This window comes from Engystomops pustulosus, chromosome 3 (genome assembly GCF_040894005.1).
Source record: "Engystomops pustulosus chromosome 3, aEngPut4.maternal, whole genome shotgun sequence".
Taxonomy (NCBI): Eukaryota; Metazoa; Chordata; class Amphibia; order Anura; family Leptodactylidae; genus Engystomops; species Engystomops pustulosus.
The window spans coordinates 15,211,602-15,234,941 of record NC_092413.1 but is presented as its reverse complement, the minus strand read 5'-3'; the positions used below and the strand labels follow the sequence as shown (position 1 = coordinate 15,234,941).

General features: G+C 43.1%; 1 protein-coding gene across 2 annotated transcripts in view; it reads right to left on the bottom strand.

The window, feature by feature from the left end:
- The window catches only part of ESRRG (estrogen related receptor gamma), a 620,288-nt gene that overhangs the window by 522,052 nt on the left and 74,896 nt on the right, over window positions 1-23,340 (bottom strand). For both annotated transcript variants that reach the window (XM_072140121.1, XM_072140120.1), the window contains exon 2: window positions 11,513-11,549. The gene's annotated coding sequence lies outside the window, so the exon portion shown is untranslated. The remainder of the gene's footprint in view (window positions 1-11,512; window positions 11,550-23,340) is intronic.

Here is a 23,340-nt window from a genome sequence, read left to right as displayed (position 1 = left end):
ATTTATACTCCCTTCTCTGTCACAGTTTTCATTGATACCAGCACCTGAGGCACCAATAAAGCAGAAAATAGTCCCAGGTAGAGCTGTCACTTTAAAATAGCTCTGTGCACAGCAAGTCCTGGGCTGTCTGGGACTGCAGGAAGATACCTGGAGTCATCTCTGGTGATGGCCTGAGTGCCCACAGAAAGGGCTCCGAGTGCCACCTCTGGCACCAGTGCCATAGGTTCGCCACCACTGCCCTAGAGGGTCCAGGCCAAGGTAGACAATAAAACGTATACTTACCCCTCTCTGGCTCCTGGTTACTTTGATCCCCGATCCCCAAAAACATCGGAAAAGCCAACGGAAATGCGATCCGCGAGCCCTTAGTAAATAAGCCCCATAGCCCCACTCCATCCAGTCTTATGCCTGGCCCTCCTTGTTGGCGACATCTTGGACCTTACGGACCCCCATTGCTTGCTATGTACACTAGTCAGATCAGACACACATGAATATTTGAAGGAAAAACGCTAAGCAGGTTATTCTAACCATCTTGTTGAACTAAGGAAAGATTTCAGAGGGTATAAACTACCATCAAAATCCATCATGATAAACCAGGGTCACTTAAGTGACTGTGGTAATTTTCCTATATTTGTTATCCATCGCTTCTTTCCTTCTTAAATCAACCTTTTAAATTATGCTTATGAGCAGAGTCTGACTTATGAGGTGACTTAGCAGAGCCCCTCCGTGCTGCAGATTCACAGGCTGTTATACTGTCTCACTCTGCACTCTGCTCCCCCACTGCACTTTCCCCCTCCCTCTGCCTGATGTAATCTCACTGCAGCAGAAGTTGCAGCGAAGTTGCTCCTGCACAGTGTAACAGTCTATGAAAGCTACAGCATGGAGGGGGGTCCTGTAACAATCCCCAGAGCCTTCCTGGCTCATTAGCATCATTTTACAAGTTGATTTTAGAAGAAAGGAGGCCATGGATAACAAATATAAGAAGATGACCACAGTCCTGGTGCCCGGATCTATGAGTAAGTGTCCCTGGTTTATCGTGGTGGATTTTGATTTCCTTTAAAAAAGTTCCCCTACATTCTGCGCATGCTCAATATCCCTCTGTCTTCTACATGAATCATGCGCATGCGCTGATTTACACACACTGCACCCAACTCTCTATTAAGTTGAAGGGGTTTTCAAGGAAACAACTTAAGCCGTATCCACAGGATAGGGTCTAACTTGCTGATCGGTGGGGGTCTTAGTGATAACAAGAACAGGGGCTCCGATGGGTACCTCCGTTGGACCTGTCGTTGCTCCCTGAGATGAGTGGAGCGGACGGCCGCACATGTCCATACTGCTCCATCTCTATACCAAGGGCTGTCTACTCCGCTCATCCCGGCTAGTGACAAGGAATCCGACAGAGGTGCCTCGGACCTCCGTTCTCCTGATCTGTTGGGTCTCATCGCTGATACCTCCACCGATCAGCAAGTTACAGGGGAAACCCCTTTAATAGGCAGCATTGTGCAGCATTTCTTCCACACCTGCCTAAGATTTTTGCACAGTACTATATAATATACAGCACAATGCTATTGCATGGTCCGAATTTACTCCTCCAATGCTGGAGACTCCCGGTGTCTCCTAAATCTCTGAATCAACTTTTCATCCTGGACTGGTCGAGGTCACAGATTATTAGTCGTGGGATGAACAAGCAGTCCATGAAATAATTATTTTTAATTGCGCATTGCCAAAGCTATCAAGCCCCCCCCCCCCAAAAAACCCCCCGAAATGATGCCACTATTGTGATTAGATGAGCGGTGGAGCCAGAACCCTTCACTGCATCGCGGCCCAGCTGTCCTAAATTGTCTTCTGATGGCCAGTTTGCCTTGTGCCATCAAGCATGCCAAACAATGGCGCCACAGACTAAGAGGGGCTGAGGGCTTGTTGTTTCCAGCCTGGCATCAATTACCCGCCTGAAAGCTGTTTTCGAGAACTTCATCATTAACAAATCACTTCCTGAAATTGTTATGAGGTGCTTCAAATATGCAAATAGCAAGCTGCTCGCGGGTAATATCGCCGGCGAGGAAAAAAAAAAAAATTCGGAAAAAAAAAAAATTAAATAAATAAAAATTTGCAAATCAAGACTCCCACATTTATTAATGGATATTGCTTTCAACCGCTCTGATTATGCATTACTGCAAATTGGTTTCTCAATGTGCGACTCCATAACAGAGATGCAGCAGTCATTCATACAGACAGCGGCAACAGGGTAGAACGCAGCGTGATGGATCTCCAGCTGAAGCCGTGCCGCGCCGCGCCGGAATGATTGGTGTCCAAGTGGAAGACATGGCGCTTTTTTCTATGCCGTCCAACCACTTAATGACTTATCCAAAGCAGCTGGACGCCCTCATTCCGGTCCGTGGGGCTTCTCTCGGACACTTTCTGATATTAATTAAACCCCTTAATGATGAGAAGCCGTAGAACAATACACACCTGTAACGGAGCCGCCACCGGGCAATGGTCTAGGGGAGAATTATGTCTGCGGCTGGTGGACGTATAGGGTTAAGAATAATAATAGTTAATAATTCCTTTATTTATATAGTGCACACAGAGTTTGCCAAATCCGTCCCTGTCCCCAATGGGGATCACAATCTAATCAACCTACCAGTATGTTTTGGAGCGTGGGAGGAAACCGGAGGACCCGAAGGAAACCCACACAAACAGAGGTGGATTAAGACTGCCCTGGACTGTATGAATATTACAGCCCCTCCAAGTCTGGAATCACTTCCTACATATGGTAGAATCTGTGTCTTGGGGAATGGAGGATGTGTCGCTTTTACCTGCTTTCAATCTGCAGTTTCAGGACCTTTAAAGGTCCTGAAATTGCTCTTGTGTACATGTGGAGCAGGAAGAGATGTACAAGGATTTCATGGGTGAAGGTCCTTCTCAATATAACATTTGGTGTGTGGTTTGGGTGGCCATGGGCCCCCTAGATGGCTTGGGCCCCGGGCTACCTCCCCAACCCCCTATATTATAATACAGTTAAAGGGCATTTATGTAACTAAATTAATTACTTTAATCATTCAAAATTATTGCAACAATTTAACCATTTTTAAAATCCTTTTACAATGGCTGAATGGGAATGTTTTTGTTTGCTACAGACACTAAAAACGTGTCCAGGACTATATGTTTGTGTTATATTTGAGGTTCTGGGGTCTGATTAAGGAGACTCGGGATTATCTCTGTGGCCTGATGTAGGGGTGTCTGCAGCCTGTTGTAGGAGTCTGATTAGTAGTTGGGTCTAGGCTCTGGTTTACTGGTCTGATCTAAGGCTTTGAGGTCTATCCTAAAATCTTATTAAAGACCAAGGGTTTAACTTAGGGATCTGAGGTTTACCTTTTGGAGTAATGAGTAGAGATGAGGGGGCCTGATAGTCAGGTTCCGGTTCGGACATATTGCCAGTTTGGTGGCCAAATAGCGAACCTGGCAAATTGACGCCCCTATCAACTAGACATTGGTATGATTGGCCAGGGGAGGCTAGTTGCTAGGATTGAACAGCCAATCTGGCGAATTGACGACTAGGTGTTAGCGGCGGTGTCCAGGTAAGACGACGGAACCCTATCCCAACCAAGTCTGCACTTCTCTAGTTATGATGACTGATTTTGGGGTCTGTTCTCTGTCCAAGGCAGGGGTGTCAAACACATATTCACGAGGGGCCACATTTCTGGTTAAACTGCATACAATATAACTGCACTTCTACTGTGACCTCTGAGAATGTATGCTCAGCGGAGGGTGGGGATGGATGCCATACAGTTGAATCTGTCCCCCATAGTCTCTAATGGCCTCTCCAGCAGGAAGCAGGATGATATAGTCCATACTTTTTGCACTTATTCGTCCGGTGTTTCCTGCTGGATGTGATGTATACTACACAGATGGAAGCCCCTACCTGACAGTATAAGTCTGTGGACACGTTAGGGCAGTAACATTCTCTGTCTTAAGGAAAATTCCCCAAACACAAGGCCGTTGCGCCAAATCCGACCTCCAGATATGATTGTGTGGCATGTGTGATCTAGGGCCCCCTTACACACTAGTGAGCATGATCCAACCAACTCACCTGAACGCTGAGCAACCGGAACTAAACTCAGCTTGTCAGTTTAGTTCCGTTTTTCAGTGTTCGGGCTGCAGCCGCATTCCACCCGCATTTGGATACACACTGGCTAATGTGTAAGGGGCCTTAGAGTTCTAATCTAAGGCTCAGGTGATTGTTTTAGGGGTCTGCTATGTTATAGGGTACCTGTAGGTTGGATCTTACACTGATAAGATTACAGCTTATTACAAGATCATTGCTGCACTATAATGGGACACATTGAAATGATAAGGTGAAAGCCCCCATTACCTCCATGACTATAGCCAGATCCTGTGCCAGCACCCGGCTTACCCAGGCAAATGTCAGGCCCAAGCGCACTGAAGGGGCCCCATTTGGGTGTTGAAAAAAAAAATTTGGCCCCCGGATCAATTGTACCAATGTCGCTTTAAGACAGGGCAGGGTGGCTATGGGGGGAGGGGGCAGCATGGCTACGGGGAGAAGGGGGGATACAGTGTGGCCCCACAAGGGCCCACTTAACCATGGAGCCAGCCTTGACTTTAGCATCGACTCTTATGTTTTCATGTAGCCTTACAAAGCAGCAGAGAGAGTTTTGTATGAATTTCATAGCCTGGCAACTCAGGAGCTCTGTATGGAAATCAGTGTTTTCCTGTTTGTCCCATATTCCACAATTATTTACCGATACTTCAGATTTTAACTTCTATAAATACACTTGGCCTTTCTAGTGAACCTGCCTCGGGGATTAACAACCCCCCCCCCAAAAAAAAGTTCAGTAGAATATTATATTCTGCATCTGCTGCTCATAGAGTTGCTGGGAAGAACTTTTAGGAATAATCAGCAATGTAAGATTTTCGAAAGGTGTCTGGTGTGCTGTGTCTTAGAGTCTTTCTTTTGAGGTGGGGGGAATCAAAAATTTCGGACCTTTTCAAACCACCATCCTGATGATGGTCAAACTAGTTACATGACCAAATAAAAGAATTATGAATACTGATGAGTGGACCCGAACCACAGTGTTGGGGCCCAAGATGAAAGTTGCAGGTTTTTGGTCTCCAAATGTCTTCATGGTTTGACTGGTGAACCCGTAGAAGAAACATTTCACAAACCCTGTCACAAAGACCTACTGATGTATAATTATTTCTTTTTACTGGCTTATGTCACCTGGAGAATCCTTATCCTTGTGTCCGATAATGTGCAGGTTGGGCCATTTATATGAATACATCTGTCACTGTGTCAAGAGTTCGAAGAAGAATGTTGCATTGACAATCCAACACAATGGGGCAGATTTACTTACCCGGTCCGTTCGCGATCCAGCGGCGCGTTCTCTGCACTGGATTCGGGTCCGGCCGGGATTCATCAAAGCAGTTCCTCCGACGTCCACCAGGTGGCGCTGCTGCGCTGAAGTCCGCTGGAATGCCTCGAAATACACCGGCCTATCCAGGATGAAGGTGAGTGAAATTTTCGCGACACAATTTTTTTTTTAAATGCGGCGGTTTTTCCGAATACGTCGGGTTTTCATTCGGCCACGCCCCCCGATTTCCGTCGCGCGCATACCGGCGCCGATGCGCCAAATTCCGATCGCGTGCGCCAAAAACCCGGGGCAATTCAGGTACTATCGGCGCAAATCGGAAATATTCGGGTAACACGTCGGGAAAACCCGAATCGGGCCCTTAGTAAATGACCCCCAATGTCAGCGCCTTGAACACATTTTATATGTGGTCATAAACTTGTCAGTAACTCATGAAAATATCAAGTTATGTTAAAACCAAGCACACCATTGTTTTTCTTGTGAAATTCTCCATAAGTTTGATGTGTCATATTTCTTCCAATTGGAAAAAATAAAATTGGATCCAAAATGGCTGACTTCAAAATGGTCTCCATGGTCAACACCCATCTTGAATCATTTTCGTCCTCCCATATACTAATATGCCGCAAACAGGAAGTTGATATCACCAACCATTTCCACTTTATTGAGGTATATGCATATAAATGGCCCACCCTGTAGACTGGTCGCCGTAAGCTAAATGGTACCCTACCTAGCTAGAGCAGAGAGCCATATTGTTGAGACCAGAAATGTAAAATAGTATCTTTTGACTGCGGGTAATGTGTGGCTAAATGCAATTTCCTCTGGTGACCCAAGTTTGGGGGACAACATTCTCAGAAGGTTTCACCGGTCGCCAAAGATGTTTGGTAGGTCAACACCTTCAAATGTTTTCATTGGTGACCTAAGCTGTATGTCAGGATAACATCCTCAGTAGAACATCTCAACCCTTGATTGATCGGATGTTGTTTGCATCTGATACAATGGGAAATGCACTATAAACTGTGTTGAATTCTGGTTTATTGGACATAGTTAATGTGTACCTTCAAAATTTTTAAACCACCAGCAGGAAACTTCAGGAAAGTAGGGATGTCCTGCTAACTAGTATCCACAACCTTCTACTAAAACACCACTTTATCAATATATCTGTCAGGGCTCGGGGTCAGTGAACCCCCTGGACCACCGCGGACAATGACACAAGCTGACACCTGGGCCCGGAATCAAAGTGGCACCCGGTCTTCACCAGAGCCCACCGCAAAGCAGGATGGTCTTGCTGCCATGTAATGCCACCAGGTCATTTCACAGGTGCGTCTTGTTCATGGTGGAAGCCAAAGTCAAAGTACCAATTTAGCGGGCAGTCTCGGAGTCAGGAACAGGCAGATTGCCAGGGCAGACAGCAGAGATGCAAGATCAGGTTCGGGGTCACAACAGGGGGTCAGGATACAAGGAACAGGAATCGCTTTATTGATGGGTAGCTTTCTCGATGGCATGTAGCACAAAGATCTGGCGGGGTTTGATGGGAGCAGCCACTTTAAATAGGAAACACGGAACTGGCCAGCACCAATCAGCGGTGCGCTGGACCTTTAAATCTTCGAGAGCCGGCATGTGTGCGCCCTATGGAGTGGGGACACGCGCCGACAGGCCAGAAGGAAGCAGGAGCATGGAACGGTAAGTGAGGGCCGGAGAGTGGCATGGTTGTGTCTGTGATCCGAGGCGTGGATCACAGGGACACCCGTGACAATATCAATACTGATTGACTCTCACATTGGTTTATGACTTAGGATGTACTTGATGGGCCTACGTCAAACTGTGGCCCAACAATATTTTGAGACACCTCTGAAACTCAGAAAAGAAGGTTCCTGGTCATCATCCTATGAAAGGTAAAAACCAACCTAAGCAAATTTTAAGCTCAGATTAGAATCCCCTCACTTATTTAATTCCCTCGGAGCCAAAAATCCTTCTCAATTTCAAGTCCCCTCTAAAAGACACCTTAAGAACCTTTTTTTTTAAAATTGTCCACCCCCTTCCTTTACTCATTCTAATTCCTCATTGCTCCTCCGGAATACTTTTCATTGCCATCCTGATCTTTAATAAAGACTCATACATTTCATATTAACTCGACCTCTCGTTTCTGACTTAGACGTTCCATGAAAAAAAAAAAAAGATAAAATAAAAACATTCCGATACAAAGGCGTAACCACATTTGCCGTTATACGGTTTTATCTGTAAACAAGAAAAAAAAGATTCAATCTGAGCAAACATTTCTCGTCTTGTGTTTTCTTCCGCATTAGCGATTTTTTTTTTGTTCTCTTTTATGCGAGACAAAAGGGTCAGTAAGAAACTGAGCGGAACCTAGAATTTTTTATGCTCCTATTCCATCAGGTTTGTAATTGGAAATAAAGTGAAATCCTAAGGCCCGGAACCCTTATTTCTTCATAATGTTACACACTTAATTGCTCCTGTCATTTACCAACACGATTATGTTGTCTACAAATGGAGACAAATAATAGATTTTAGTACTTATGCAGAGACTTAAACTGCATGCAGAGAGCCACAAACTACACCATTAAACCGGAATTACAGCTTCAAGTCAGAAACAAAAATTTAACCCCAGTAATCATTATCCCCTCAAAATAAAAGACCACATGAGTCAGATTCAGCCTGAAATCCAATTTTTAACCAGCAGAGACTCCAAGCCTTTTATTATGTCAGCAGGATAGTTTTGTTACAGTGAAAATCTCCCAAGGAAATATTTCGAAAACAATGTCAGCTAGTAAAATAAGAGGGGCGGGATGTGGACGGGGAAAATCCTGCTTTTCCAAAGCGGCAAACTCTTCACGATTCAAGTTCTTTCTGTTCTGTAAACTTTCAAGGTGACATTTTCTAGGGGGGTCCGATTTAGGGGTGCACAATAACTGGATACCATTTTGTTTGGACAGGTGTGAATACTTTTGTAACCATGTTATAAGATAAGATATAAAGATAAAGCACAGTAGCCAATAACCCTGATTAGGGATGAGAGGACCCTTTCCGGTTTGGTTACCAAACCTGGACCAGAATGGTCAACATCACCGGTAAGACCTGTTATAAGTGCTGGCACCTAGCGCTGGTGCTACCCTTCAAATGCTGTCGGCAGCTTTGTGTGTGCGTGCTGCCATATTCCCAAGGATTGTCCTTTCTCATGACATCATCAGGGAGAGCCAATCCTATGGTAAATAGCAACGTGCATGGGTGTTTCCGGAAGGCGGTGAGGCTTCTGGATGAAGGGTGAGTCCTGAACCTGCAATGTTCGCCAAAAACCATTGAGGTTTGGGTCCGCTCATCACTAGTCCTGTCAAGATGATATTTGACCCCCCCCCATTGCACAGGAAACGAGATAACATGCTGATTGAAAGGTGCTGGGGTCTTCACGAGATCAGCTTTCCTGCACCAGAACAAATCGTTAGGCAAATCGAGGATGTCCTCTACCACGACATTCACTCGCTGTAGGACAGCACAAGATGGTTGGGTGTTTCAGTCCCATAGACAGTGAATGGGGTGGCAGAGTGCATGATTGACCTGCCACTTCATTCTTTTGGGGGAACAGGACCGTTGTTCTTATAATTAATAGTCAGACCCCCCCCCCACCAATGCATCCGATTAACAAACATAATGCTACAAACATCATACCCGTGTCGTAGATTTCAGAGATGGAACCAGTTTCTTGTACGATGATTGCCTCTTTTAGTACATTTACTTAGGAGGGGAGCGTGCATATTTTAACTTAAAGAGGACCTGTCACCCGCCGTGATGTACACTAGAAACGCCGGATCGCTCTCAAAGTGGTCTGGCGTATTCATGAGGGAGCGATCCGAGGTGATGCCTCTCCTCCGGACCGCCCCCCACTCCATAGGCTGGCGTTGACTGCCGAGCATCATGCGGCAGTCAACGCCCCTAAACGCCGCTGTTGGATCAAAAAAGGTTTCTTTGTTAGCTAAAAGTTGAGGAGCAAGTTCCCTTGGAAGAAGAAGATGGTTTCGCCCTCTAAGCCGGCTGTTACAATTGAAGTTTCTTGAAGTGTCCGTTCATGCTAAAAATATTAGTCACGTAATTGAGAATCGTTTATATCATATTAATGGATGAACCCAATGACTACAGCATAGTTAATGTTCAAATGAATTCAATCTGATCAGCAGTAACTAGTCCTGGCCACAGCAGAGGAAATGGAGCTGTCTACTTCCTCTCCATTCTTTGTTTATCAGCTGCTGAAAAAGGCTAATCTATGGGATAGTTGTGCTCTCAACAATCTGATATTGAAGCCCTGTGTTTAGTTATCAATATTTTTATCCCAGAAAACCCCTTTTACGGAAGCTGCTTCCAGTCACTTGCAGCCTCGTAGAGGTCACATACAGAATATCCCCTCATCCATACAAGTTTATTCAGTATTGTGAATGGCAGGATCTAGTCTACGCCGGGTTTTATTGGTGTGAAACTGAGCGTCAGTGTTTATGTTATTGCATAAAATATAACATAAAAGCCAAAATATACTTTGATATCATCATAAAAGTCAATCTGCAAATGGCAGACAATCACAGGCGGGAATTGGTGAGCTGCGATACACAGAATGTCACTGAGTACAATGACAGGAGGACTCGGGGATGAGCGGGTGTCAGCCATACTGTACATGGTATGGACTCATCAAGGGTCAACATCTTTCTCCATATAATCACACATGACTATTTCATTTCTGCTGCATGAAGAGCATCTAGTCATGTTCATATTTTGGGGCACTAAGATAAAAGTCAGGGCAATTACAGTAATGATCTTATCGGTGGTTTAGGCTACTTGCAAACGAGACATGTACATTTTCGGTCCACTAACCAGTCTTGGGTTATAATATGGTTGGATTGGGTTGTAGCCTGGAGCCCAAGCCTTCTAGGGGGGCATCCACCAAGTAGAAGGGCTTTCACTCATGAAATCCTTGTCTATCAGTTCCTGCTCTCATTAAACAAGTAGACAAGAGCCATTTCAAGACCTTTTAAGGTCCACCGAAGGTTCAGAAACCACAAATTTACTATAGACAGAAGGGACACATCCTCCATTCCTAGTACCAGATGTAGGAAGTGATTGCAGACTTGTAGGGGCTATAATATTCATACAGCCCAGGGCCCATGGCAGTCTTATCCATCGCCTCCGGCCACAAACATTGGACCTGTGGTCTGAAAATTTGGAAACCACAACCTTGTGTGAACACATTGAAATGCATAGGGCTCTGTGCTAGACAGCTATCACTAGAAATGAGCAAATCCTTCAAGAACGGATTCGCCAAAGATTTGCCAAATATTTCAAAAGATTTGGAACCAAAACTATTTGGACTGAACTAATGTTTCTCCAAGTTTTCTACAAAATTGGTATATAACCCCCTCTAGTCTTCTAAAACACAGTTTTGTAATAGAAAGGTCCTCTCTTCCATCTTGTTTTGCAATCTTTTTACAAATTATTGTCCCTAAAAATTATTTGATCCCCAAGGCCAATCATTGCCATGGCTAGTAGCTAGGGGAGTCAATTTGCCGGATTGGCTGCTGGACCCGCCAATAAGCATGTTCAAATCCGAAACCCAAGCGGGTCCGTTGAAAGACGAAAATGATTGTCCCAATGCAGCAATGGCTCGGTAATTAGGACAATCTATTTTGTACTGCGCTCTAGGGCAGTTAAATAGACATCTATCATCAGATCCGCTGATGATAGATGATTAGTACTCACCTCCCCGCCTCGTCCAGATTTGCAGTAATTTTATTTCGCCAAATTTTTGAATGTCCGCATTTTGGAGAAAAATATGTTTCTAAAATATTCAAATGAGAACCTCTGGGCTTCGCCATTATGTTATATATTCATGTCCCCAGCCCTAATGGCACCACCTACAGCACATTCAGAGAACAATCACCGACTCTCTCTGCACATCTCTCTGCGCATGCGCGATCATAACATTCTTTGCACCTTTCCACTGCTCTCTAGCCGTCAGCGCAAGGAACGTTATGATCGCGCATGCGCGAGCTTTGCAGTTTGAAAACCATCATTTCGACCGAACAAAGTGATCATTTTGCAAACTGATACGATGTAAAGATATGTTTTCTTACCTTTGGCTGCTGTAGATATATTTAACCATGCGATTACCTGAAAAAGAAATATAACAATAATTAAATAAATGCCCTGGTTTTTTTTACGTTGCTATCACATTAGGATGTAATAAGCTGAGTATAAGCCGACCCAAGTATAAGCCGAGGCCCCTAATTTTACCACAAAATCTGGGAAAAACTATTGACCCGAGGGTGGGAAATGCATTGGTCACAGCCTCTCCAGGATATAGCCTGCCGGACCCTGCCCCATAGTATATAGCCAGCACCTGCCCCCCAGTATATAGCCTGCCAGCCCATATCCCCCAGTATATAGCCAACCCCCTGTCCCAGTATATAGCCAAGAAAGGGGAAGTCAGAAAGGTGAGTTTTGATATACATTTTTTTTACTCGAGTATAAGCCTAGTTTGGGTTTTCAGCACATTTTTTTGTGCTGAAAAACTAGGCTTATACTGGAGTATTTATGATAATCAAAATAGGGTTTTTCCAATATTTTTTAGTATAATATGATAAAACAATTATTAACCTAATTTCCACTATCACGATGTGAAAGCAATTTCCCAGTCGACAATGCGGAGTAATCACCGGTCACCGCCGGGTTTTTTTAACCGTTTTTTTCGTTAATTGAAATACTTCCAGTAACATCTTAATTCCACCCCCCTCCAGTAACCCCTGCACCACTGACCAGCGCCTCCAAAGACCCTGATATATTCCCGAACAATATCCAGTCCGGTGCCCCCTCCTAAGTCATTTGTGTGTGCTGCCAGCCAGAACTCCCGCTTTCCCGAAGTTCCCACAGCCCCTCAGCGTCCTGCATCTGTGTCCGACCGTTTTCATTGAATATTTAGAATATATCAATGTCATTAAATTTAAATTTAAACTCGGCTATAACACTTTTTTGGCTCAATACACTGGCCTAGTGAAGCTAAAAATTAAATTTGCAAGGCCGATGACTTGTCCCCCGTGGAAGCGGGATGTGTGGGTTTTTTTTTATTACTGCATACTGTATCATGGTATTAGACATGAAGAGTGAAGTTTACTATAACAGAGATATTTTCGGATATTAATTGCACCGGGGCCGGACAGTCAAGTCATAAAGACCCCCCCCCCCCCCCACCGGCTCTCAATCCGAGCTTAGATCTATATGTCACTTTGATTCAGACTTCACCTTTTATTAATATGCTTGAAATGCTACCCATGGGTAGATGTTTTATTCCTCCTATGGCCTTTTCTGGATTTGACAGTTTTTAGTGCTGTCGGGAAGAATTAATCATAATTGCAATCTATCAGGAGCAATAACAAGATTATAATATACGTAATCTATCTTAGAAATTCAGGCCGCGTGGAGAATTTTTGTAAAGTTAGTGAACTGCGACCGGACGGCTCTTCCTCGAGAAATGTGAGTCGTACTGATGAAGGATTAGGCCAAAAAATTGTACTAATCTGTGCCGGCCGTCATTAAATCTTCATGCAAATGTGACCTTACAAATGTAGGACTGCTCGGTACCTGAGCGGTAAATGGGATCAAGATCTGAAGGAATTAACTATGTACTTTACTGACTCCAAAAAGTTCTAAAAACCTTCGAATTGTGTTGACTATTATGCAGTTTTTGTCGTTTGTTGGTTTTTATTATTTGTTATAACATGGAAACCAAAATCAAGAACTGTGGCTTCTACTGAGCATGGTCAAATCCAAACTCTCTGCTGCCGGAGGCAATACACTCAGACCCCGGGATACATACAAGATAGGTCCCATAGGTTTGTTCTTAAGTATAATTTGTATGTAAGTCGAAGCTGCATATTTTATCACTGTGGATCCAGACAAAAAATTTTTTTGCCCCAGTGACAATTGGAGTTTCAAAATTTTTTGCTGGACCAAGGATTATCAATAAAGCTTCATTAGAGACACCTTACAGCTGATCATTGCAGTCTGGGACTATAGTAAAGTTTCAAGAGAGGTCACCAGAGGTCACAGTGGGCAGAGGGGTCCGCCTGTAACTAGGAGTTGTCTGTAAGTCGGGTGTCCTTAAGTAGGGGACCACCCGTATATAGAACGGCGCTACCTCTGCTCCTTCCAGAAGTAATATATTGGGTTTTTTTTTTTTTAAACAAATGGGTTCTCTATGCAGTGCCTCACATCCATGATGACATGTGGTGTGAACAGACCCTATTTTAGGTGTCAATTACTACTTTACTGCAACTCTAATGCTGCCACCAGGTGGTGCTGCCTGAGGCAAGTGGCTCAACATTCCTCATGCTACTGTGGATTATAACTAGGAATTATTTGTATTATGACTATGCTTTGTGTCTATTTAAGGAATTGTCCAATCATAATTGACTCCTTTAACCATGAAATATCCACTGAGTTTGCCAGAGGAAGTCATCTAGCAATTGACTGGCTCTGGACTACAAGATCAAAAATTACGTCTTTAAAGCAGAGGGTTGGTCAAAGGTGGTCATTCAACATTTTACGTGTATGGCTAGTTGCAAAGGTAGATCCAACTTTTAAAGAAAATTCTGTCTACCAAGGACAGGGGGTAACTTGCTGATCGGTGAAGGTCTATCTGCTTGTATCCTTACTAATCACGAGAACAAGGTTTTTGTGACCTTCTGAATGGAGTGGCAGCCAAACGAGGATATTATTGACCTGTTTACTGTAGATACCTGAGCACTGTATTTTCCAACTCCAGTAGACCCATGGAGGATGAATGGATCGGCAATGAGTATGGTTGACCAGACATTCAATTTACATAAGAAAACTGGGCCTCCATTCCCTGAAGAATAAGGTCTTCAGAAGTAAGAAAGTATCTCCTATCCTATGGTTAAAGGGATAAGATTAAAACTTGGGTCAACCACTTAGAGTTTTTCCAAAAGCATTTAATGTTCCCTCTACCTGAGGTTGGTGGAAATGCCAATTTTGGTGGGTTTGAACAATAATCTAATGAGATCTTGGAGATGTTGAGTTGTAATTTTGTGCAGTCAAGGAGTAATTCAAAATGTCCTTTTCTTTGTATTCGAGTGAGAAGGACATGAGCGAGAAGGATATGAAGGGCATGATCTTGACTCCAACTCAACGTTCTTGATGGACATGTTGTCCTGTCAATGCCGATGCTCGGAACACATTCAAGAACCTAGCAACAATGTTCCCTCATATATTAAGGGTTTTTTTTTGCATTTTTTCATTTCCTACGAAACAAAATAAAAAATTTTGATTCATAAATTCAAAAGTTGATCAACAGGGTAAACTATGAACGTAAAGCAACGACCGTCAGATCTTCCCACCTCGAGGGGGGTATTCAATGCACTTTCCTGATGAAGTGACCCAACAAGTCACCAAGCATTTCGCGTGTCACTATATTTTATTTAAATCCAATAAATATCCACTTTGGATGAATGGCTCCGAATGACTTTGTTCTTCATTTCAGGAAGTGGTGACTTTCCATATGAAGTAAAGTGCATACTGATGAAGGGGAACCTCAACCTTTCCATGTCCTCTTAGAGTAATAAACTATAGGTTAATAAAATGTTATCAAAATTCTAAGCGTGGAACTATCATTCCGAAAAATTGCTGACATTGGATGCATAGAACCCCATTGGTCACTTCGTGATGTCCTTCCATTCCTCTCACTTTGTGACTGAATGAGTCCAGATTATGGATGAACCCAATACTTATTTTTTTTGGGGGGGAAGCATTAAAATTGTGGGGAGGTTACAAATTCTAGGCTGCAATTCTAACCTACCATTGGCTGAGGGGGCTTGTCCTAGTGGTTCCTGTCCTGTAGGGAAACACCCAGGAAGTGCGGTAAAAACAGTGGTAATGGGACACCATTGGAGAAGTATCTTGTTCTTGATCCTGGCTCTACTCCTCTTCCATTGTGTCTCGGAACACCACAGGAAACACTAGGAAAGACCATTTATCAAATCACTGGTTAAGTTAGGTGACTGTTCTGAACAATGTGTGGTATTTCCTGTAGTGACATCAAGGGAATGTACCAGAATTAGTGGTAATGGAACAGCAGGGGAGCAGTAAGTGTCACTACCCCTGGTGCCTGCTCTGCTCTTCTTCATTTGTGTCTCCTAACATCACAGGAAACACTAAGAAAGACCATTCAGCCATCCACTAGTTAAGTCAGGTCACTCTTCTGACAAGTAGTGCTTGAGTCAGCATGCTATAGGGTTTCTTGTAGTAGTGGGAGATACCCAAGAAGTGGAATGTAGCAGGGAACAGGAGTGGTAGTTGTGGAACAGTTAGTACCATCACTCTGACAACACAAGTAATAGCGAGAGAGACAACTAGGCCAATCACTGGCTAAGAGGTCACCATTCTGACAGTAGTTGTTGGTGTTAGTGTCTCCTATAGTGTCAAGAGGCGCCCAGGAAGTGTAATGTATGAGGAATCAGGAGTGGTAGTACTAGAAAAGTCTGTACTATCACTTCTTTTTCCTGACACCGCAAAAAAATACTGGGTCAATCACTGGCTAAGAGTTCACCATTATGACCAGTAGATGTTGGTGCTAGAGTTTCCTGTAGAGTTGAGTGACAACCAGAAAGTGGAATGTACCAGGAATCAGGAGTAGTGGTAGTAGAAAGGTTAGGACTATCACTTCATGTCCATAATACCACAAAAATACTAAGACAATACCTGGCTGAAAGGTCACCATACTGACCAGTAGATGTTGCAACAATGGTTTCCTGTTGTGTTCAGGGACGACCAAGAATTGGAACATACTAGGAATCTAGAAGTGGTGGTAGACGAAAGTCGGTACAATCACTTCTTTTCCCTTACAGCGTAAAAAATACTGGGTTCAATCATTGGCTAAAAGGTCACCATACTGACCAGTAGATATCGGTGCAAGTGTTTCCTGTAATGTCGGGAGGCAACAAGGAAGTGGAATGTACCAGAAATCGGGTGTGGTGGTAGTAGAAAGGTTAGGACTAGAGATGAGCGAGCACTAAAATGCTCGGGTGCTCGTTATTCGAGACGGACTTTTCCAGATGCTCGAGTGCTCGTCTCGAATAACGAGCCCCATTGAAGTCAATGGGAGACCCGAGCATTTTTTTAATAAAACTGAACAGTAAAAGAACAGTGCAAAAAAAAATTCCAGATGTTTGCAGATGTTTTACTTGTAAGAACACATTGAAATAACACTATTCTTCACTTTGCAGGTGTTCGCGCGTGTCTCCCGCTAAGTTAGGAGATGTGCACGAACATCTGGAATGTGAAGAATATTGTTCTTTCAATGTGTTCTGCACTTAAATGCTCCTGTATTCACTGTTTTTAATGTTTTAATTCTATTCTTCACTTTGCAGCTGTGCGCGCGTATCTCCGAACCTATCGGGAGATACGCGCGCACAGCTGCAAAGTGTAGAATAGAATTAAAACATTAAAAACAGTGAATACAGGACCATTTAAGTGCAGAACACATTGAAAGAACAATATTCTTCACATTCCAGATGTTCCGAACATCTCCGAACCTAGCGGGAGACACGCGCGAACACCTGGAAAGTGAAGAATAGTGTTATTTCAATGTGTTCTTACAAGTAAAACATCTGCAAACATGTGTAATATTTTTTTTTTACAATAAAAATACTTTTCTTCAATTTATTTTATTAATTTACTGCTCGATCTCGAGCCGGCGAGATACTCGTCCGAGTAACGAGCCGGTCCGAGTATGCTAATACTCGACCGAGCAGTATACTCGGACGAGTATACTCGCTCATCTCTAGTTAGGACTATCACTTCATGTCAATAACACCGCAAAAAATACTGGGTCAATCTAGCTAAGAGGTCACAATACTGACCAATAGATGTTGCTGCAATGGTTTCCTGTTGTGTTGAGGGACAACCAAAAATTGGAATGTACCAGGAGCTGGGAGTGGTGGTAGAGGAAAAGTCAGTAGAATCACTTCATGTCCCTGACAGCACAAAAAATACTGGGTCAATCATTGGCTAAGAGGTCACCATATTGACCAGTAGATATCAGTGCTAGTGTTTCCTGTAATGTCGGGAGGGAACCAGGAAGTGGAATGTACCAAGAAATGGGAATGGTGGTAGTGGAAAGATCAGCACTATCACATTATGTCCCTGACACCACTGGCTGATAGGTCAATGTTCTGACCAGTGGTTGGTTGTCCTAGAAGATCGAATGCACCAAGGACCTGGAACAGTGGTAACGGAACAACAGCAGAGTAGTAAGTTCCACCGCTCCTGGTCCCGGCTCCATTCCTCTTCCTTTGTATCGTCAAACATTTGGTGAGGCCACTCAACCAAACACTAAAGGCAAGTCACCATTCCGAACATTGATTGGTACAATGGGCATACCCTAATATTCCCTATAATGTCGGGAGATGTTCTGGAAGTAGAGTGTCAAATGTATAGTGGTGTGTCCTGTGGCGCAACGCTATTGGGAGAAAATGGACGTATACGAATGGCGTTCTTTCGTTCAAAGTGGAAGTCAAAGTAGAAGAGAAGTAAAAACAATACAACGGGGCAGATTTACTTACCCGCTCCATTCGCGATCCAGCGGCATGTTCTTTGTGGAGGATTCAGGTCTTCCGGCGATTCACTAAGGTAGTCCCCCAGGTGTCGCTGCTGCGCTGAATTCTGTTGGAGTTCACTGAAGTTCACCAAGCCAGGCCGGGTGCAAGTAAGCGCGTGTCAAGCGACACATTTCTTTTAAATACGGCAGTTTCTCCGAATCCGACGGGTTTTCCGACGGCCACGCCCCTGATTTCTGTTGCGTAGATGCCGGCGCTGATGCGCCACAGTCCGATTGCCAAAATCCCGTGACACTTCAGGGGAAAACGACGCAAATCGGTAAAATTTTGGTAAAAAGACGTAAAAACGCAATTCGGGCCCTTAGTAAATGACCCCCAACGTGTTTGGCACCCTCTTTAGGTGCTTCCTCAGGTCTGTATCATGTTTCATTATCAATGGAATTTTTTTATTCCATTAGGATAAAGCCTGGAATGTTTTGGAACCACATCCCATTTTGGTCGTTTTACATCCAATAGTTATCTCCATCATCATTAAAAGCGCTAATTAGCGATCTCATCATGATAACTTATCGCTGTATGATATCATAGGATCCGGCTGGATGTATCTTCTATAAGAAATATTACGTTCCATTTATGGGAAAATTCTATAAAACAAACAGCGGCTGAATGACTTTTCCCGCTGACAGTCGGATTTGATTGCTTAATTTGCTGCAAATCAGCGGCCATTAGTTTAAAGCGTTGGGTGATTTTTAGCAAATAATCAGTTTGTCAGCGGCGGAGCGGGACACAGGGCGATGTTTACACTGGGTCCTGCGCCGGCGTGATGTCCATTAGCATTTTCAATGACGGCGATGAATGGCGGCCACTGATTAGCGGCTCTTCCACTGATTCCCCTTTGTTTTGGTACAATGTGTTCACAATAGAATTTTAATTGGAGGTGCTACAGGAACTTTGTCTAATTTGCTTCAGGACGGAAGAATGAAAGGTGAGAGAGGAATTTATGCAGAGAAGATATTGTATCCGCCAAAGTCTGAATCTACAGCTGCAGACAAGACAGAAGCATGGAAGGGGAAGCATTGTGTATTCTGCCCGGGTAAATGCCATATGTCAATCCTTATCAACATGCACAATCGTTAATAGACAAAGCTATGGATGATGGAAGAGATAGAAAGTTCAATAAGGATTACAGTTTCTAAAGAAGAGGACAGTATCACATGGCGCTCCGATGGAATAATAGCGCCAATGTCTCAGTCACAGATAGGCAGAGATATGAGATAGATATGAGATAGATATGAGATAGATATGAGATAGATATGAGATAGATAGATATGAGATAGATAGATATGAGATAGATATGAGATAGAGATAGATATGAGATAGATAGATAGATAGATAGATAGATAGATAGATAGGAGATAGATAGATAGATAGATAGATAGATAGATAGATAGATAGATATGAGATAGATATGAGATAGATAGATATGAGATAGATAGATATGAGATAGATAGATATGAGATAGATAGATAGATAGATAGATAGATAGATAGATAGATAGATATGAGATAGATATGAGATAGATAGATAGATAGATAGATAGATAGATATGAGATAGATAGATAGATAGATAGATAGATATGAGATAGATAGATAGATAGATAGATAGATAGATATGAGATAGATAGATAGATAGATAGATAGATTCATAGATAGATTCATAGATAGATAGATAGATAGATAGATAGATAGGAGATAGATAGATAGGAGATAGATAGATATGAGATAGATAGAAAGGAGATAGATAGATAGATAGATAGATAGATAGATAGATAGATAGATAGATAGATAGATAGATAGATAGATATGAGATAGAAAGATATGAGATAGATAGATAGATAGATAGATAGATAGATAGAAGATAGATAGATAGATAGATAGATAGATAGGAGATAGATAGATAGATATGAGATAGATAGATAGATAGATAGATAGATAGATAGATAGATAGATAGATAGATAGATATGGAATAGATAGATAGATAGATAGATATGGGATAGATAGATAGATATGAGATAGATATGGGATAGATAGATAGATAGATAGATAGATAGATAGATAGATAGATAGATAGATAGAAAGATATGAGATAGATAGAAATATAGATAGATGAGATAGATAGATAGATAGATAGATAGATATGAGATAGATAGATATGAGATAGATAGATAGATAGATAGATAGATATGAGATAGATAGATAGATAGATAGATAGATAGAAAGATAGATAGATAGATAGATAGATATGAGATAGATAGATAGATAGATAGATAGATAGATATGAGATAGATAGATATGAGATAGATAGATATGAGATAGATAGATAGATAGATAGATAGATAGATAGATAGATAGATAGAAAGATAGATAGATATGAGATATATATGAGATAAATAGATATAAGCTTTATTGATCCCTTAGGATATTGTGCTGTACACGGCTCCAGCATTTAGAGTACACAAAAGAAAAATCAACACGTTCAGAAACACAGATGAGAACACACACATATATAGATATAGATATGAGATCAATAGATAAATATACGTTGCTATCCTTATCTGTCTCTTATCTGCTATTGAATGTCTTCTAATGTCTCTGGCACACAGTGAGAAATAATATAGAGGAGTAAAACCCTCTTGTTCTGTGTCTTGTTCTATATTTATGATTCATTATTCGTTGGCCTCATTTCCCTTCTATCCCCTACAACCAGATAAACATCCACGAGAAAAATACAAGTCTCATTCGCTTCCAGCTCTGACCCTCCCGTAATACTCCGGCAGTCGTCTCCTTCTTCTGGCATCATCCAAAAACCCAAGAAAACTCCAAGAATGTGACGCACGCCATCAATTACAGGAGGAAGGAGTCGGTGTTGGGGATGTAACATAGAACATATCGGCTACAACCCCTGATGGATTCCACATGTCACATATAAACATGTAATTGGGAAATAATGAAAGTGAGAGAGTCGCCTACGAATCTGCGGCTGATTGAATATGACATGGTCCGTGATTGCTGCCCGTCCAGAAATTAAAATGAAACAAATAAATAAAAAATTCCCGGTTATTTTTAGATCTTTCCCATCAGTTGGTGCCCGACGATCCGCACTGTAAGAATAAATAATTTTCATGGGCGCTTCACAAATAATAATCGATTTAGTTTAATTAATTGCTGTTTTCATCTCGGACATAATAGCTGTCAGGATGCGTTTATGGTTGGCCTCGTCAACATCGCCAAGGCTTGTGTTTTATGGAGGGGGTGATGTCCCTACAATAAGACCTTGCACCGCTGCGGTGTAGGCCACGATTATTGGCCTAATTTTGTAATCAGAGGAAGTTTTCAATAGACTATTGAGTGATAAAGGGTCATATGGGCAGATTTAAAGGGCGTTTTTCAGGTTTTCTTGGACACTCAACTTAACCTGCTCTGGCTCCAGAAAAGTGAGTGGTCGTCGGGTCAATTAGTGCCCGGAGCGGTCACAGAAGCTGGAAGAGTGATATGACCGTTCAGCTTGTTCACCAGTTATGTGACTGATGACATATCTTGGATGGTCAACAGAAGGACAAGGGCTCCATTACTGGTATAGGGAGTCCCCCAGATTAGTCTGGTTCCTCCTGCCCCTCCAAAATTAAAAGGGTTTTCCAGGTTTGTAGGGAAACGGGGCAGTGGAAAACAAAAAAGGAACCCATACATAGACTGTCCAGCTCCAGGTTCCTTCGTTTCTCTGGTGCTTCTGCTTTTCTTGTACATTTGTTTAGAAGTTCTGGGGGTTGTAGGCCCCACTTCAGCCAATAGGTGATCTACTCAGACCAGGGGATAACAAAGGAGGTGAATTACCATGGAAAATGGAAGTGATGTCCAGTGGTCAAAAGAGGCCACTCATGGGCCACAGGTCTGAAAACAGGAAGTATCAGAGATGCAGGCACAAGACCCGACAGTCAGAACAGTATTCTGGAAAACCCATTTAATATATATACTCTGCTTGCTAGAATGGACTAAAAGGGATTACCGTATTTTCCGGGCCATTAGGCGCACCGGAATATAAGGCGCAACAGTCCGATGCGCCTTATATATGTAATAATTCCATATATAAGGCGCATCGGACTTAAAGGCGCAGGGTCGGGGGCGTGGCGGAGGTCCGGGGGAGGAGCGGAGACCCGACGGGACGCGACGGGACGCGACGCCGAGAAGAGACGCGGAACGCGGGGAAGGTGAGGGGGAGGTGGAGAATAGCATACTTACATAGGTCCCCGCTACCGGAGACAGCAGATCTCCAGCGGGAACTGCAGACCACGCGGCAGAAGTTGTTCGTGCCACGTGGTCTGCAGTTCCCGCTGGAGATCTGCTGTCTCCGGTAGCGGGGACCTATGTATGTAGGGTCCGCTGCCCTCATATAGGGAGCACCGGACTATAAGGCGCACTTTGGATTTCCAAGGAAATCCAAGGCTTTTAAGTGCCTTATAGTCCGGAAAATACGGTAAACCACTGCCAGATACTTCCCAATATTATCCAACTTCTGCCAATGTCGGGAGAGAGTTGGAAGACCATCATACAGTGAGTGTGGGCAAGATGAACCTCAAGTGTGTGTTTCTGTTAGAATCAATATTTACTAACATCTACCTAAAAAGCGAGTTTCCAACTTATGCCTCCAAAGAGACATTTGGTGGCTAGTGATGAGCAGACCCACCAGTATTTGGGTCTAGCAGGTTCTGCCAAACCCCGACCCAAATACAAACACCTGCAATCAGTTCTTGCACCGATCGGGGGTGCTAACCATTTAAATGAGTCTGCTCACACCGGTAACACCCACAATTGGTGTTGACACTGATCGGGGGTGTCATCCTTTATATGCCACGGGTAAAGCAGTCGGCGGCATGTAGTGACATCACGAGGGGGCTACAAGATCCCTGCTAAATGGGAGCATGTAGATGCCATTGGCAATCACATGCCATGGGCAGCTTATTCCGTGGCATATTAAAGACCGGTACAGTGGGGGCGGTAAACCGAACCCGGACTTCTGTGTCCTGTATGAACCCAAACATAGTATAGGAAAAACAGTTGCTCCCGGCACAGACTGGTAGCCCTAACAGCCCTCGTGATTTGGATCCATTCATCACAATTGGTGTTTGTATACAACATTGATAATTTTGTAGTGATTAAAATGGGTCATCCAGCAAAAAAAAAAATTATGATTTAAAGCATCCAGGAGGCTATGGAATAATGTAAAAAAAAACACCTCTTTAAAAAAACATGTTTCAATGCTACCCGGTCACTAAAA